We start from the raw sequence: 15,218 nt of genomic DNA, 5'->3' as shown, positions 1-15,218 counted from the left end.
ACCTGGAGAATAGCCGTGATACATATTTCAGCCACATCAATACCCTTTTAGGAAGCAGGAAGCATAAGTGTATGAGTGTGTGTGTGTGAGAGAGAGAAAGAGAGAGAGAGGAGAGAGAAACTCCTGTGTATGTATTCGTGAACACAAAACCAAAGACCTATACTTTACTTTTTGATCTGTTGATCTTTCTCTAAGACAGAAAGTTCTGTGTTGGTTTTACCCTGTTCTAGCACTAACTTTAATCTGTCTAAAATGAGAAGATGATTTTATTCTTATTTTATCTACCCGGTTTGATCTAAATAGATCTGTCTACATCACTAGACTACACGCTACTAAGAGACGAAAGTGTCACTTTGGAATATTTATATCCCTTATTTTATCCCTTCATACCCTCCTTCTCTGTCCTTCACAGTCTTGACTTGCATATTGTAAACATTCAAACTTGAAACACTGTGAGTGGTGCTTCTCAAACTTTCCGTGCACACAGAGTACCTGGAAATCTTGGTTCTGTGAAGAGCTGGACTCAGGAGGTTTGGGACGGGGTCCATTTCTAACAAACAAGCAGGTCACGCTGGTGCTGCTTAGCTCTGTTTTCAGGAGCAAAGGTCTACAGTGTACCCCACTCTGGGCTCCCTGATTAGCTAAGGTCCATTTCTACCATGAAAATGAAATCATTCATGGAAGGGAGTGTAATTGTTTGGGATAAGATTTGGATTTATTAAGTTTGGGTGTTAATATGACTTAAAAATAATTATATCAGGATTCACAGATGAATATTAGTGTTGTTCCCTTCAAAACAATGACCAACTGTTTTTCCAGCATGTAAACTCTGCTTTTAGAATTGTCCACAAAGACTCAAAGATGAGGATACACTCATTCATTCACTCACATTATGATTCAATGAATAGCTAAGAAGTACCTAAAAAGTCCTAAGTGCTGTACTGATGAACATGGGAAAGCTGATGTCCTTAAGTGCTCAGAGAGGTCAGAGAGGAGACAAGTAGCAAACAAATAATTATGTCTGAACATAATAAATAAAAATGTGTGTGCTTTGAGTGTATATGTTTTCTTAAACCAAATAAAAGCCACTTAAACTCGGTATCAAGTCTGGTAATACAGTTTCTGATTGAAAATAAACGTGGATATCAAGTAATGAAATTTTTTCTTGAATATCTTATAACTGGGTCAGCATGCACTTAGAGCTGTGTTCGGAATGGCTTATGGAATATGTATATAATGCCCCAAAATAACCTCTTTAAAGAAATCTAACCATGAGTAGCCGTGTAATTGTGGCAGGATTAACTCCATTATTTCGTATTTAAATATATTTATCTCACAAGCTATGGATTTGGATGCATGTGTGTCTGCACACACACACATAATGTCTTATACCAAATTTAATAATATTTAATAGTTCATTCTATATATTACTGGTTTATACAAATAAAAGACTAAACTTCAGGAATTCTTAACCCACACCTCATATATAGCTTAAAGGTGGGCAGCCATATAATTTACTATCCGGACTGAGATCCTTGAGAGTGGAAAGCAGCACTATTAATAGTTACTCCAGGATAAGAGGCATAAATGGGGACTATTCTGGGGAAACCAGGACATAAGGTCATCTAACAGAAAGGCCAAAAAATACTAAATAAAAATATTCTCTGCTCTTTTAGCTTTTAGAATTAAGTTCCTAAAACATTATATTTTTTCTGATTATATTTGATAAACTTCTGTCCATATTTCAGAAAAATGATGCTAGTGGGAGAGTCCTGAATCTTACTGGTTTTCCTTACTGTCCTAAGGAATGAATTTTGTCACGAAGTTAGGGGTACTGGGGCTTTCTGTAGACAAAACTGCTTTTTTGGAAACAATAAAAAGGCTTGATAGGGGAAAAAAATCTCCTGCATTTAGCAATTTGTGCTTTGAATTTAGTAGTCATTCTCTGGAATATGAGTACTGGCTTAAAAGTACTCATTTCTTAAAAAGAAATACTTTTTTTTTAGGAAAAAATCTACGGTTTTTAAAAGTTAGAGGATGCTTCTTAAGGATATATATATGAATATATATTTGATGGTTTAAGCAACCTATCTGGAAGACTCATTTGATCAGTAGTTACATTTTTTATATTTATGTGTGAACGGTTTTATGAATGCAGGGCATTATTTTATAATTTACAGCTGCATTTGGCCAGACATTCTTGAAAAGGGGTGGGGTATGGATTGTACAGCTCTTTCATTAAATCTTGAAAAAAATTATATTGAAATACATTGAAAGAAAGAAAAAAGAATAATTCACTTGGGCTTAATACTTTATTTCTGTGGGTATAGAAAGAAAAAAAAAATGTTGAGGCTAGTTTTCCCCATACACAAAAGAATGAAACCTGCATTTTCAATTGAAATTGAAATTCAAATTTCAGTTGAAAAGTTGTTTTGCTTTTAGTTCTAAATGGCCTTGCCTTTTACAACCTTCTATTTGATACTAATTTTTCAGAAAATTAAATTTCCCCATTATTTGAATTTTCTGTTTGTCTCTCTGCTGTAATGGGACTGTGATACTTAAACAGATTATTTTTCACTTTTACTTTTGAAAAAGTGCTACCCTTATGTGGTTTCCTCTATTTAAAACAAAACAGATTAAATAAATGATTAATTAAAAATACCAACACATAATTAACATCAAAAAGACTCTGTTGGTTGATGAAATCTTGTATTTCTAGTTGAAAATTTTCAGTTCAATCTCTCCTATTATTATAGTGCTTTTTTTCTTTTCAAATGTCAGTACTTAGTCAGACTTCTGGGTCTTATTATCCTTTATCACTTTTTTGTTTTTTTTTTTTTTTTTAAAATAAAAAAATTTATTTATTTATTTTTGGCTGTGTTGGGTCTTCGTTTCTGTGTGAGGGCTTTCTCTAGTTGCGGCAAGCGGGGGTCATTCTTCATCGCAGTGCGCGGGCCTCTCACCAATCGCGGCCTCTCTTGTTGCGGAGCACAGGCTCCAGACGCGCAGGCTCAGTAGTTGTGGCTCACGGGCCCAGTTGCTCTGCGGCATGTGGGATCTTCCCAGACCAGGGCTCGAACCCGTGTCCCCTGCACTGGCAGGCAGGTTCTCAACCACTGCGCCACCAGGGAAGCCCACTTTTTCGTTTTTAATTATTTTATACTTCGGATCTTCTTCTGTTCTTTGGAAATATAATTTCCTTTAACAAATGCAGCTGGTCAAATTCTGTCTTATTGTTTATCTAAAAGTTTACTTTTCTTTCAACTTTTCTCATCTTCAAAATACTTTACAGTTTTGTTTTAACAATAGATTTGTATACAGTGTATAATACATTTGTATTAGGCACGCATGGGAAAATTATCCAAACTCTCTATATAATTGGTACTTTTAATTATGGGTAGTTCAGAACCCATGTCTCATAGACTCTGGTTTTAAAATTAGTTGAACATAAGAAAACTTGAAATGTGTGACTAAAACCATATTTTTTTAATTGGAAGAACTGAAAGAATAATATTTTGGTGTGGCCTCTACCTATGATGCTAACTTCTATAGGATTTGGGTAGAAAGATGTTTGTTCATCAGTAGACCACAAGCATTGTAAACTCTCTGAGTTATTAACTTTGTTTTGTCTGACCCTTGGAGCTCATTTTTCAGTATTAGATTTTTATTTAAATTTAGTGAGGTGATGCAGTGGCTTTTCACAGTTTTCCTGCTTTTTTGCCCTTTGTAGAGAAACTTACATATCACAAAAGATGATGAAATGTATTTATCTAAGAGGGCCGTAAGTACTTGAACTAGGAAGTTTTTTTTAATATAAAATATTTTAAAACGACGACTTTCAAAGCATGGACAAAGAAACAGCTCTTGGTAATTTGCTCGAGTTGTTTGAGATTCGCCCAGAAACCCCTGGGAGAAAGGACACTACATCAGACTATAAAAGCTAAACTTATTTATGTTTTTGTTTATTATGTCATCCCAGTTATCCCAAAGTCAAGGCTCGGTTATTCCTCATCATCTGTTCTTGAACGCTGACCATTAGTTTGACCATTGACCTTGGATACGTCCTTCAGTTAACAAGGATTCTATTTTGAAAAAGACAGTCTCCCTCCTGAAAGCCCCACATGCAGCCTGGTTAACAGACATGGTGTTTTTCTGGGCGCTGCAGAGATAGACGACAGCAAACCCCACTCGACCGGCATAGGGCACATCCTACAGGAGACGAGGCTTGTCTCCTCACCACCCTTCTCATTCTGACATGACCCTCCAAAATCACACCCTGGTCTGCACTCTAATAGCCTCAAAAGGTAATATTCCCTATTTCCCAGTCACTGAAATTATCCTTTTCTCTTTTTTTCTGCTTTAAAATACCCTTTATCTCAGTGTCCTTTCCTTGGAAGACTGTCCCTGAGGACGGCAGTTTGCTAAGTGTGTCTCAGTTCTATCCGTGTCCCTGGTCAACATCACTTACATGGTGTCCTAAATCATGGTTTGATTTTGATGATGCTCTTCGAAAACATAACCTGTGTGTCTTGTGCTAGGCCTGCCTCCCCAGTGTTACCGTGATGTCTAGAACTCTTTATAGTTTTGAATATAGATGTGAAGTGTCAGCTCCCTTGCTATTTTATTATGATTATTTCACTACTGTCTGTGGCAGCGAACTCCATGTATAGTCTCTTTCCTCATCATTAATGAAACAATCAGTCGAACCTACATTTAGGAATTCCGTTAAATGGAAAACAGAGATACCAAATTGCGTAATCAGTTTTTTCTGTTACCAGGAAATGTTGGACTAACTTTTCAGACTGTAATACCCATGACAATAAATGTACATTTTACACATCTGTCAAATACTACCTTTTATCCAAGGAGCTTTACCAACACAGATTAACTTTGCTGACACTCTGAAGCCAACTTCATTCGTTTTACAGGTGGGTGACATATACCTTTATGATAAAGTTATTTCTGAACATTAAACAAAATACACAGGAAATTCATGTGTCAAATGAAAATGTAGATTTTGACAGAGGAGGTCAGGGGTGGCACCTGAGACTCTGCATTTCTGTCACGCTCTCAGGAGATGCTGCTGCTCCCGGGCAGCCGAGCCAGCCCTCTCTGCCCACAGACTTCTTCTGATCCTGCCACCCTCAGCATGTGTATCTTTAGCTCGCATGGCAGCCAGTAGCAATGTGCTGGTGTTTGGCGATTCAAGGATACTAACACCTGGTCGTTGCCATTAGGTACTCAAGTCAGGATGAAGCTTTGTGCGTACGGCCAAGTAATTCCAGCTAAATTTTGTCAGTCAACATGGAATGAAGACACTTTTTTATTCCCGCATGGCTCCTCAAGCCTAACACTGTACATTTGAGACTGACTCTCTCTCTTTATATATATAAGGAATGAATTTTGTGCAAACTGGGGCCGCATATACTGGACCGACTGGATGCCAACGTTTCCTCCAGACAAGGCTACAGAGTTGAGAAATTATTCAAGATTAACCTAACAGGAATATTTAAAGGAAAAGAAAATCTAGTCATCATGGTGATCACGGACATCAAAAGGGAGCTATTGAAGAGCAGTCTTTAGCAAGAAAACAGAGACTTTGCTCTGGGGGTTGAGGATGGATATAAAGCACCAGCATCTGCATCTTAGTCAGTGTTAAAGTGCTTATGATGGTTAGTTATATATGTCAATTTGGCTAGGCTATGGTGCCCAACTGTTTGGTCAAACAATAGTCTAGATGTTGCTGTGAAGGTATTTTATTAATGATTAACATTTATAGTCAGTTGACTTTAAGGAGAGGAAATGACCCTTGATAATGTGGGTGGGCCTCATCCAATCAGTTGAAGGCCTTAAGAGCAAAAACTGAAGTTTCCTGGAGAAGAGAAATTTTGCCTCAAGACTGTAGCATAGAAATCCTGCCTGCCTTTCAAGCCTGCCAAGATGACCTCAGATTTCAGACTCAAGTCTGCAACGTCAACTCTTGCCTTGGTTTCTAGCCAGCAAGTCTGCCCTACAGATTTTGGACTTGCCAGCCCCTGCAATTGCATGAACTCCTTAGAAATAAATATGTATATAATCTCCTATTGGTTCTATTTCTCTAGAGTTCCCTCACTGATACAGTGCCCACCTCTCCTTAACCTAAGTCTTAGGTGGCTTCTCCCTTCATCCTAATGTGTGATTGGTTTCCTTAGAATAAGTTAATTGAAATAATAACACTTAGGTTCACTAAGGAATGTATGTGGTATCATTCTGCAAGTAGGGTACCTGTTACTCTGCATGAGTGATTACTGGTCCCAGAACACCCCAGAGAGGTATAAGTCCTTAGGGTATATTCAGTAATTGGAGGAATGAAGAAAGATGAACGAGAAAAGATAAAATAATACAAAGAATTAAATAATCAACTGTTAAAGTATATAACCAAGTGTTTAGTTTCAATTATAAGGGCTGTAACTGTGTAACTGTGGAAGGAGAAATCTAGTAGCACAAGAGAATGGAGGATCGACTTGTGGCATAACACTGGCATGGCTGGCATTCAGATACATAGGAGATCGTAGGGATTAAGATATTTAAAGCACAGGCAATGGTATGAGTCAACAAATAGAGGTAAAAATCAGATGTTACTCATATAAAGGAAATCCAGACTTGTCAGATAATCATGCCTCAAGCAATATACACCTAGATCTTGAGCATCTGTTACGTGTACAGAGATACTCCTCTGTGACTATGCAGAGAAAATATTTCGTGAAAGTTGGGCCTTCCAAGAGGGAGTGTGATTTTAACATTCCACAAGAAGGTCAAGATTCAGAAGTTTTTTTCATGGTAACCCAGCACGGAGTGATGTGATGGAAATTAACACCTCAGTGTGTGTGTGTGTGTGTGTGTGTGTGTGTGTGTGTGTGTGTGTGTGTGTGTGTGTGTGTGTGTGTGTGTGTGTGTGTATAAAACAGCCCCGGTTGGACATTTTAAAACCTCTGCTTCCTGCATCGTGTGACTAAGTGTGGTTAATTAAGCCAAGATCACTTTTTCCACTCCACCCATGCTTCATAAAAACCTGTTGTAATTTTTTTCTTGATTTATTAGCTCTTTTGTATTTTTCTTTTGCCATTTGCAAAAACAATAATGATTTCAAATGAAAAGACTTTCATATCAATAGGTGACCTGATGATTTACTGATCCTTTTAACACTGTGGAAAGAGAAATCCATTCCATGCTGGGGTGGAAGGGGAACAGACAGGAGGGCTCCTCACAGTGGTGTTCTGTATTTATAGCGTTGGTTGGGCTTTGGCTCCATAAGAGGTTATTGGGGGCGGGTGGTAAATGATACTCATTTGTACATATCAGCCATATTCACCAAGAAAAATGAAAAATTGATCTGTGGAATCCATTAAGATACAAGCATGGGACTTTAAAATTTCCTGAGTTTTAAAATGCATCATATTTTGCAATTTCAAAAGTATGTGTTCCAAGTGGTGAAATCCATGCCTGAATCTGACCCATGAAATAAAACATTTAAACCAGAAACCGTATTTACTTTGGCTTAGTTTTGGCCTTTTTCTTTTATCTATCAATGAATCAATCAATTAGCATTTTAGGGAGTCGACTCTGGGCCCAAGCTGGTGATGAGGCATATGGAAGAAGTAAGGAGGACATACGTGTTAAAACTAACAAAAAACTCTGGGATTCAGTCCAACTCTTTGAGGGTCATCCCTTCTCTTTCCAGTTGCTCCCCCAAATATCACCTAATGCAATGACTACTTCTTACCTCGTGTTGCCAGATTTAGCAAATACAAATGCAGGACACCTATATTTACCTGGCAACTCAACCATCCACGCAGTCCTCATCATCAACGCTTTCTATAGCTTTCTACTCTAGAACAGATTACTACAAAATAATAGCAAACACTGATAAATCTTAAGAATGAACATAATATCTGCCAATGATTTTAGACTTGGAGTTAAAGTAGGAGCTTATTCAGTAATGTTAGTGGTAAAGTCAGCAAAATGGATAACACTTACTTTCTTTACCCTCTATTTCTTTTCCCCCTTTGACCCTGTTTCTTTGAATTAACACTATCTTTACTTTTTAATGCTAATGAGAATAAGGTGAGATTATAGTCTTTGGGGGACTTTTCAAGCTTCTCCAAACCAAATCCATTACTTAACCACATACTGCCATGTTGCCTACAAAGAAGCCAGGGCTTTGAGAGATTAACTGACATCCAGTTGCAAAGACAGTACCAGAATCTTTTCCCGTTTCCCATTTTTCATGGCAGATAAGCTTCCGCTCAATTCCCTGGCACTCTGGCCCATGTATGGTTACAATCCCAGACTGTGGCAAAGGCAACTGCTGGTTTTTACCGAACATCTCAGAGCTCTTAGAGTATTGGCTGTCTGGGGCTATGAGTTAGTCCTAATCGAAATTTTCAAAAATTTGTATTTCTGTGAAGGTAAAATCATACTTTCAGAAATCAAAATATATTTTTTATTATCTTACAACCTCTGTCTCTCTCTCTCTGTTTCTCTCTGTCTCTCTCTCCCGTACCTTTGTTCTCTCCTCCACCCCTGCTTCTGAAAGTACTAGCCAGCTAGAACCTGCTTAGAGTGTGAAAATATTCACTCACCCAGGTATGACTACCAGGCTTTGGGAAAGCTCTGCTGCCAGCCCAACACCAAGGCCAGGGAAGTCTAGGGTTTCACTGACGTTTGCTCACCTTTCGGTATATATAGGCCAAGCTATGATTTCAGACGAAAATAGTGTGATACGTGGTCGTATGTGCCCCCAAACCATGCCTGGACACATGGTTGATGTTTAGCTTTGCACTGTATTTGGAGGAGTATGCAGAGAACGAACTGCAAGCACAGTGGTGATGGGCAGCCTCAGGTGTGCTGGAGACCTCGCAGTGGCTTCCCAAACCTTTAGCCTAAACGATATTTGCCATCCGTTTCCAAATAGCATGGCCATTTGCATTTTAGATTTTTTCCCCCTAGAAGGGACCCTCGTCTCCTGCAATCAGTATCTTATTGTTTCTTCAGTAGCACAGAACTGGCTTTGGAGAATGGCAGTTCCCAAGAGAATGTCCTGCTGACTTAGCAAGACCAAGGATTTTTAGCGTGGTGTTTCTGGCTACATTGAACATGTGGAAACTAAGGTACTGGCCAGAGCTGTTTCAGAGGAAAAACAAATGAATAACCATAGTGTTCCTCCAAGTTGCTGAGAATTTAAGGGACCGTCTCTGTCATTACTCAATCATGAGAGCTGATTGAACATCCTTAGATGATGATATTAAGGCAATTATCTCAAGTACGAAGGAGCATTTGACTCTGGAGTCCTTATTCCAGAAATGGGTTTAAGCAATTTTCTCAGTTGCTTAATGGACTACTCAACTCTAGGCAGCATTCAATAAGTGATGTCAGGGCTCCAATGTAAGGACTTAATTTCGAGCTCAGAAATGCCTTTAGGGTTTCTAGGTTACGATAATCAAAGGGTCTTCGCGAGTATGAGCACCAATCAGAATCACTTCTTTCCTTGTTACTTCTGAGTATGAACAATGAGCAAAATACTATACACCCTTGGGCTTCCCTGGTGGCGCAGTGGTTAAGAATCCGCCTGCCAATGCAGGGGACACGGGTTCGAGCGCTGGTCGGGGAAGATCCCACATGCCGCGGAGCAACTAAGCCCGTGCGCCACAACTACTGAGCCTGCGCTCTAGAGCCCACGAGCGACAGCTACTGAAGCTCGTGTGCCTAGAGCCCGTGCTCCGCAACAAGAGAAGCTACCGCAACGAGAAGCCCGCGCGCCACAACAAAGAGTAGCCCCTGCTCACCACAACTAGAGAAAGCCCGCACGCAGCAACAAAAGACCCAATGCGGCCAAAAATAAAAAATAAATTAAGTAAATTTTAAAAGAAGTGTACACCCATTACTCTTCTGAAGGAAAGCATCTCCTTCCATGCAGCCTGGGCTAACAGTCCTTTATACTCTGTTCAAAGGGAAAATGAAATTTCCTAAATCTGTAGAACACTTTTTTGTTTTTTGTTTTTCTTTCTTGGAACACAGTATGTAAATACTTGAAAAATTACATTGGATGTTATGGAGGTGTGGGGAATCTTGATTTCAAATGTCTCAAATCACAGAGTTGAAAACATATAACAGACTATGTTGGTTAATTTTGGGGTGTTGTCCCTGATGATTTCCTATGTCAGAGGTTGAAGAAATACGAAGACTAAGGGGATAGGGACTATTATTGTAAGAGGTGGTGGTTTGTGATGGGACCCCAGGCCTGGGTGTGGTTTTTCTAGAACTACCTCCAGACAGGACTGAGGTGCCAGGCTGAAAGTAGCATTAGGACTGGCACAGTAGTATAAACAAAGCAGAATACTGTAGTGTTTGTGTTTTCAATGACTTGGCTACCTTCCTTGTCCTTCTCCTTCTTTTCCTTCTTAATTCACCGGATTCCTGACTTCCCCACCAGGAAGACCTTTGAATTCTTCCTGGTGGAGACAGAAACCTTGTTGGTAGACAAGGAGATAAACAAACTAATAAAAACAAAAACAACACATAACTGGAGAAAGAAAGCAAATGTCTCCTGTGTGACTACTTTGTTACAAATTTTAGGTACTTGCATATGTAAATTCATGCAATTTTCCTGAAAACATCAGAGGCTGGCATTTTAGCTGAAACTTAGAGAAGTTAGTTGACTAGTCCAAGTCACATAGTGGCTAAAAAGTGGGATTGGGTTTCAGATCCAGGTCTGTTTACTAAGACTGTCTACCCGTCTACAAAATTATACCTAAGTGTAGTGAAAATGGCATTTCAAAAATTCTACTTAAAGAGATATATGTACATTTTTCATAAACCCCAGTTCATTGCTTCATTGTCCCATCTCTCTCTAAAAGAAATAATTTTGCTCAAGGGACAAGAAGCAAAGGACTTTGATATGGTCTTTTTTTAAGTCCTGAAAATAAACTCTTGAGAGGAGTGGGAAGGAATGGATGCAAGTTCACACCAATGATAAGCCTCAACTGTTCCCACACTAAGGGTGATCATGATCACGAAGACCAATACTGGGATAATCACTGTATGTCAAGCATCGTGCTATATTCTCTATGTGCGTTGTCTCATTTAATCTTCACAACGACCTTATGAAGTATCTACCATTAATTAATTAATTAAAGATAGGTCAATTAATTCATCCATGGGCATGTAGTCACATAGGTTTATCTGAATCTGCATTTTCACCCTTCACCACTATGTGCTGGATTATGCCCTTTACATTTGAATAAAACTAATAAGGTTCAGCTTAATTTATCAATGGCATATGATTTCAGAGAGATCTCCATGAGCACTTGATAATTTCTGTATATTTTGGCACTACCATCAAAATCAGCAGAGGCAATCATATGCCTTGGCCTTAAAGGATGCCAGGTCTTACCTAAGAAAATACATGTTAATGGAAAATCAGCTGTTGGACTTAGAATGAATTGGCTCATCTTAGCCTATTCTTTTGCCTGCCATTTTAGTGAATTAGGCAGACTGAGTATGTGGTCTTGGGTTTGTTTTTTAATTTTTGTATACTGATGTCTCCACTTAATAGTGATACAGAGAGGAGGGCATTGGGAGGAAAATGGGGACGTATTATTGACAAAGTAGAGATGAGCAAAGACAATGGTAGGTGAAATGTTTGTTGGCAGAAGGATTTTTGCGCTTGTCTCCAAGGACGAATTCAGAGAACTTAAACCAATACACTCAAAGTATAGAATTTCAAACTAAGAAGTGGAGGGCAGAAGAGAACAGAATTTCTTAAGATCGTCTGTGTTATGTCTCCTTTAGATGTATGCTTTCACCAGGTTGACATTGTTTTACTCAATTTATAGTCTCTAATATTGCAGGTCAAGTCTAAGTAACTTGCCTAATGTCACATTTTTAGCGAGTGAAATATCTCGGATTCAAAAGCATGATCTTTCCAACTATAAAACTCATGTTCTACTTAATACTCCCATGTTGCCAGCCATGTTTCAGCAAACATTTTAAAGTTTGCCTTATATGTAAGAAGTTATATGTAAAGTGCTGCTTTTTGGATGAAATTGCCTATTACCAGAAAAAAATACTTAAAATAAGATTGTCTATCTGTTGGGGAGATTTGAGTGCTCATTTGTTGAGGGCAGGGGGCTGTTAAAAATGGCTTCCAGAGAGAATTTTTAGATCTCTAGGAATTGGATTCTGATTAAGAATTTAGTGCTGAGATTGGAAAGAAGAGTGGCTTAAACAACAAAAAAATTCTTTTTCTCTTAAAAAACGAAGCAGTCTGGAGGTAGGCAGTCTACATATCAGACTGCATGCTCAAGTCTTCAGAGACCCAGGTTTCTCTCCTTTTATCTCCCTGCTCCTTTAATCTCTGAGTTCCTTAAAGTGTGAGGCTTCCATAATTAAGTTCATCTCACACGCCAGGATGACTACCGGAGTTCTAGCCACTGGTTCTTTACTCTGGGCAGGAAAGAGAAGGAAGTTTGAGAAGGGTGAAAGGGCAAATGCCAATTATCTGCCCCCCTCTTCGGGGGCTTTCTCAAAAGCCTCAAACACAAATTCCAAATTATGTCTTATTGGCTACCCTTAGCAACAAGGGATTTTGCAAATAAAGTCTTTTGGCTGGGCACCTTGCCACACAGATTATATTTGGGGTTCTGTTACTCAGAAAGAATGGGATAATGGCTATTGGATAAGCTACTTGAAGTATTAGCCTAGCCACAATTAGCTAATCAGGTACTTGCTCCCAGTGACAGGACTTCCAATATACGTTCATTAAAATAACATCCTCCTTGCCATGTGTGGTCTGGGATCATTAACAAATAATTGGATCAGCTGCCCACTCAAGGGAGAAGCCATGGAGCAGTAGGCTTTGGAGAGTGTGTGTTTGAAACCATGCCGTCTGAGGACTGTCACCATGGATTGGGAAAAGAAGGAATGACTCACAAATGTTAATAGAGCTTAGTCATTGCCCTTCTGGATCTGTGTAAACCATGTACGAATCAACCAGGAGAAAGACAGCTATGTGAAGCTACATTCCCCATTGGCTCCAAACCAGACTGAGAGTCCCCACCCAGGCATCCTTCTAGCTCATTTCTAAGTATTGCATTTAAAAATATTTATTTTATTATGAGCAAATAATCATGGGATCAAAAAACTAGAAGGAACCCAGGATAATTTTCTAGTGGACGCTGGACCACATCTATACTTTCCCCAGGTAGCTTTTCAAAGTAGGTGTTCAGTCAATCACCCTCCAAACTCTTAAGAGTTTGGACTTATTAAACGATTTAAGAGTTTTATCCATCTACCCTTGAGTTAGTTTGAACAAACCCAGAGATTTTTCTGTCTTTCTCGTCCCCGACTCCTACTTCCTTCCAAGGTTTGTGACAGTCTCGCTAGAGGCAGAGGCGTGGCTTGAATTGCCATCATGCAGCCTCCCCTCCAATCAGCCATGTTATGGTGGAATTTTTATTGGTCATAAACTTTTTTACTGGCTAGATTAATGTGATTGAAAGCATCACACCCAGTAAATACCGTCTGCTATTTGCTTTAGCAATACCTGTGGAACAGGGCAACTTGGGACCCAGGCACCGTGGAGCTGGTGAAACCATTGGCTGTGCAAAACTCATTGGGGGCCCCTTTGACTGATGACCAGAAGTTGCTCTTTAGAGGGAGGTCCGCCCAGCAAGAGGCTCCATTGGTGCATGCCACTGCCATGTGTAGCCACGATTCACTTCACTGACTATCAAAGCTTTCTACAACTTTGCTTGCTGACTTTTGACCAGAGGTTCCCTTTCAACACGAGGAAAATCTGCCTAGAGAGAGAAGGAGAGAAAGCACATTACGGGGAAATAAATGGCAGCCGTGTTTCTGGCGGTCTTGGTTTTATTGCCCAAGGAGCTTCGGCATGAGTCTGCCCTGCGGTGTTGCCCAGTGGATGTGTATTGTGGCATTTTATGGAGCGTGGTTTATATCAGCATGGATTATTAGAACAACAACAAGGGGGATATTCAATAAAACCTTGTTTGATGGCAAATGCTCCCACACAAAACACCTCTCATAGGCCAAAGAAATGAGTGGATTGTTTATAAAAGCACTACCCTCAGAAATCTGCTTTCACAGAAAACCGGTCTCTGAAACAGGTTTTGAAAGAAGGTGTGGGATCTGGGAGCCTATGGTCCCCATCTGTTCTCTCCCCTCTGACCCTTTGTTGTTTGACTACAGGGTCATGACCCTGTATTTAGTGGGGTAGATGGTCTGTAAAGATGTTCGTGCAGCTTCACCCTCATGCCTCCCAGCAGTGCCTGAAGCCCTCTTGCTCCTTCCTTCCTGGAAGAAATGCCAGAATTTCACTTCAAAAAAAAAAGAAAAGAGAAACACAAACAGCGAAAGTGCCAGATTGCTAAGGGGATCCAGGATCGAAATACAGCCTCAAAAAAGTCGCATGTACATAGAGAAAACCCCAAATTTTCCCTAAATCCAACCTGGAACATTTATCTGTCTGGCTTTCTTTATACTCAGGCCAGTTTTTAACCATTAGATGACTTACAGTTGTATTGCTGGCAGTGGCTAGGTTAGGTGGTAGCTGGAGGGGATTCTCTTTTTAAATTCAGTTCCTTGGGTAGGTGGTGTTGGCGAGGCAGTAGTGTCCCGTTGGTGCCAAGTCTGAAGAACCAGAATGCCTTTCCTGGGCTGGAGTCCTCTGGATCAGGGTCTGGATATGCAAGTTACGAAGGGAAAGAGAACTTGATGTGAAAAGACTAAAAACGTGGTGAAGAAAGGTGAAAGGGGTTAAAAAAGGAAAAGAAAAAGAAGTCAGGAAAGACGTAAGAAAAAGAAAGAAAAGTGACTTCCAAAAATAGAAAGACTGAAGGGAGTAAGAAAATGATAAGGAGAAAAATAAGCGGTAAGTTGCTGGAAAATATAATTGAAAATCAAAAACATCTTTGGCTTGAAATCACGAAGTTGATTTCATAAGCGCTCCGGATACTTTTGAAATATGTGGCTCCCATTTTCTCCTCATGCCCTGTTCTTCCATGGCCATGACCAAGCCTTACTTAGCACCAGAGATGCTGTGGGTGCGCAGCTTGGGTTTGTGAACAGGAAGTGCCGTACAACAGTAATGTGAATTTCCAGCCTATTGATAGAGGGGGGGAAAAGACCTTGATGAATCACAGAAACAGACTTTTACATGA

General features: G+C 39.6%; 1 long non-coding RNA gene across 1 annotated transcript in view; it reads right to left on the bottom strand.

Moving 5' to 3' along the window:
- Positions 1 to 14,837, bottom strand: part of LOC137755189 (uncharacterized) — a 37,012-nt gene extending 22,175 nt beyond the window's left edge. The window contains exon 1 of the long non-coding RNA XR_011071976.1: positions 14,573 to 14,837. This is a non-coding gene — a long non-coding RNA (uncharacterized lncRNA). The remainder of the gene's footprint in view (positions 1 to 14,572) is intronic.
- Positions 14,838 to 15,218: the final 381 nt, after the last annotated feature.

Source organism: Eschrichtius robustus, chromosome 20, assembly GCF_028021215.1.
Source record: "Eschrichtius robustus isolate mEscRob2 chromosome 20, mEscRob2.pri, whole genome shotgun sequence".
Taxonomy (NCBI): Eukaryota; Metazoa; Chordata; class Mammalia; order Artiodactyla; family Eschrichtiidae; genus Eschrichtius; species Eschrichtius robustus.
The sequence above is the reverse complement of the archived record's forward strand: the minus strand, read 5'-3'. Positions and strand labels throughout refer to the sequence as shown.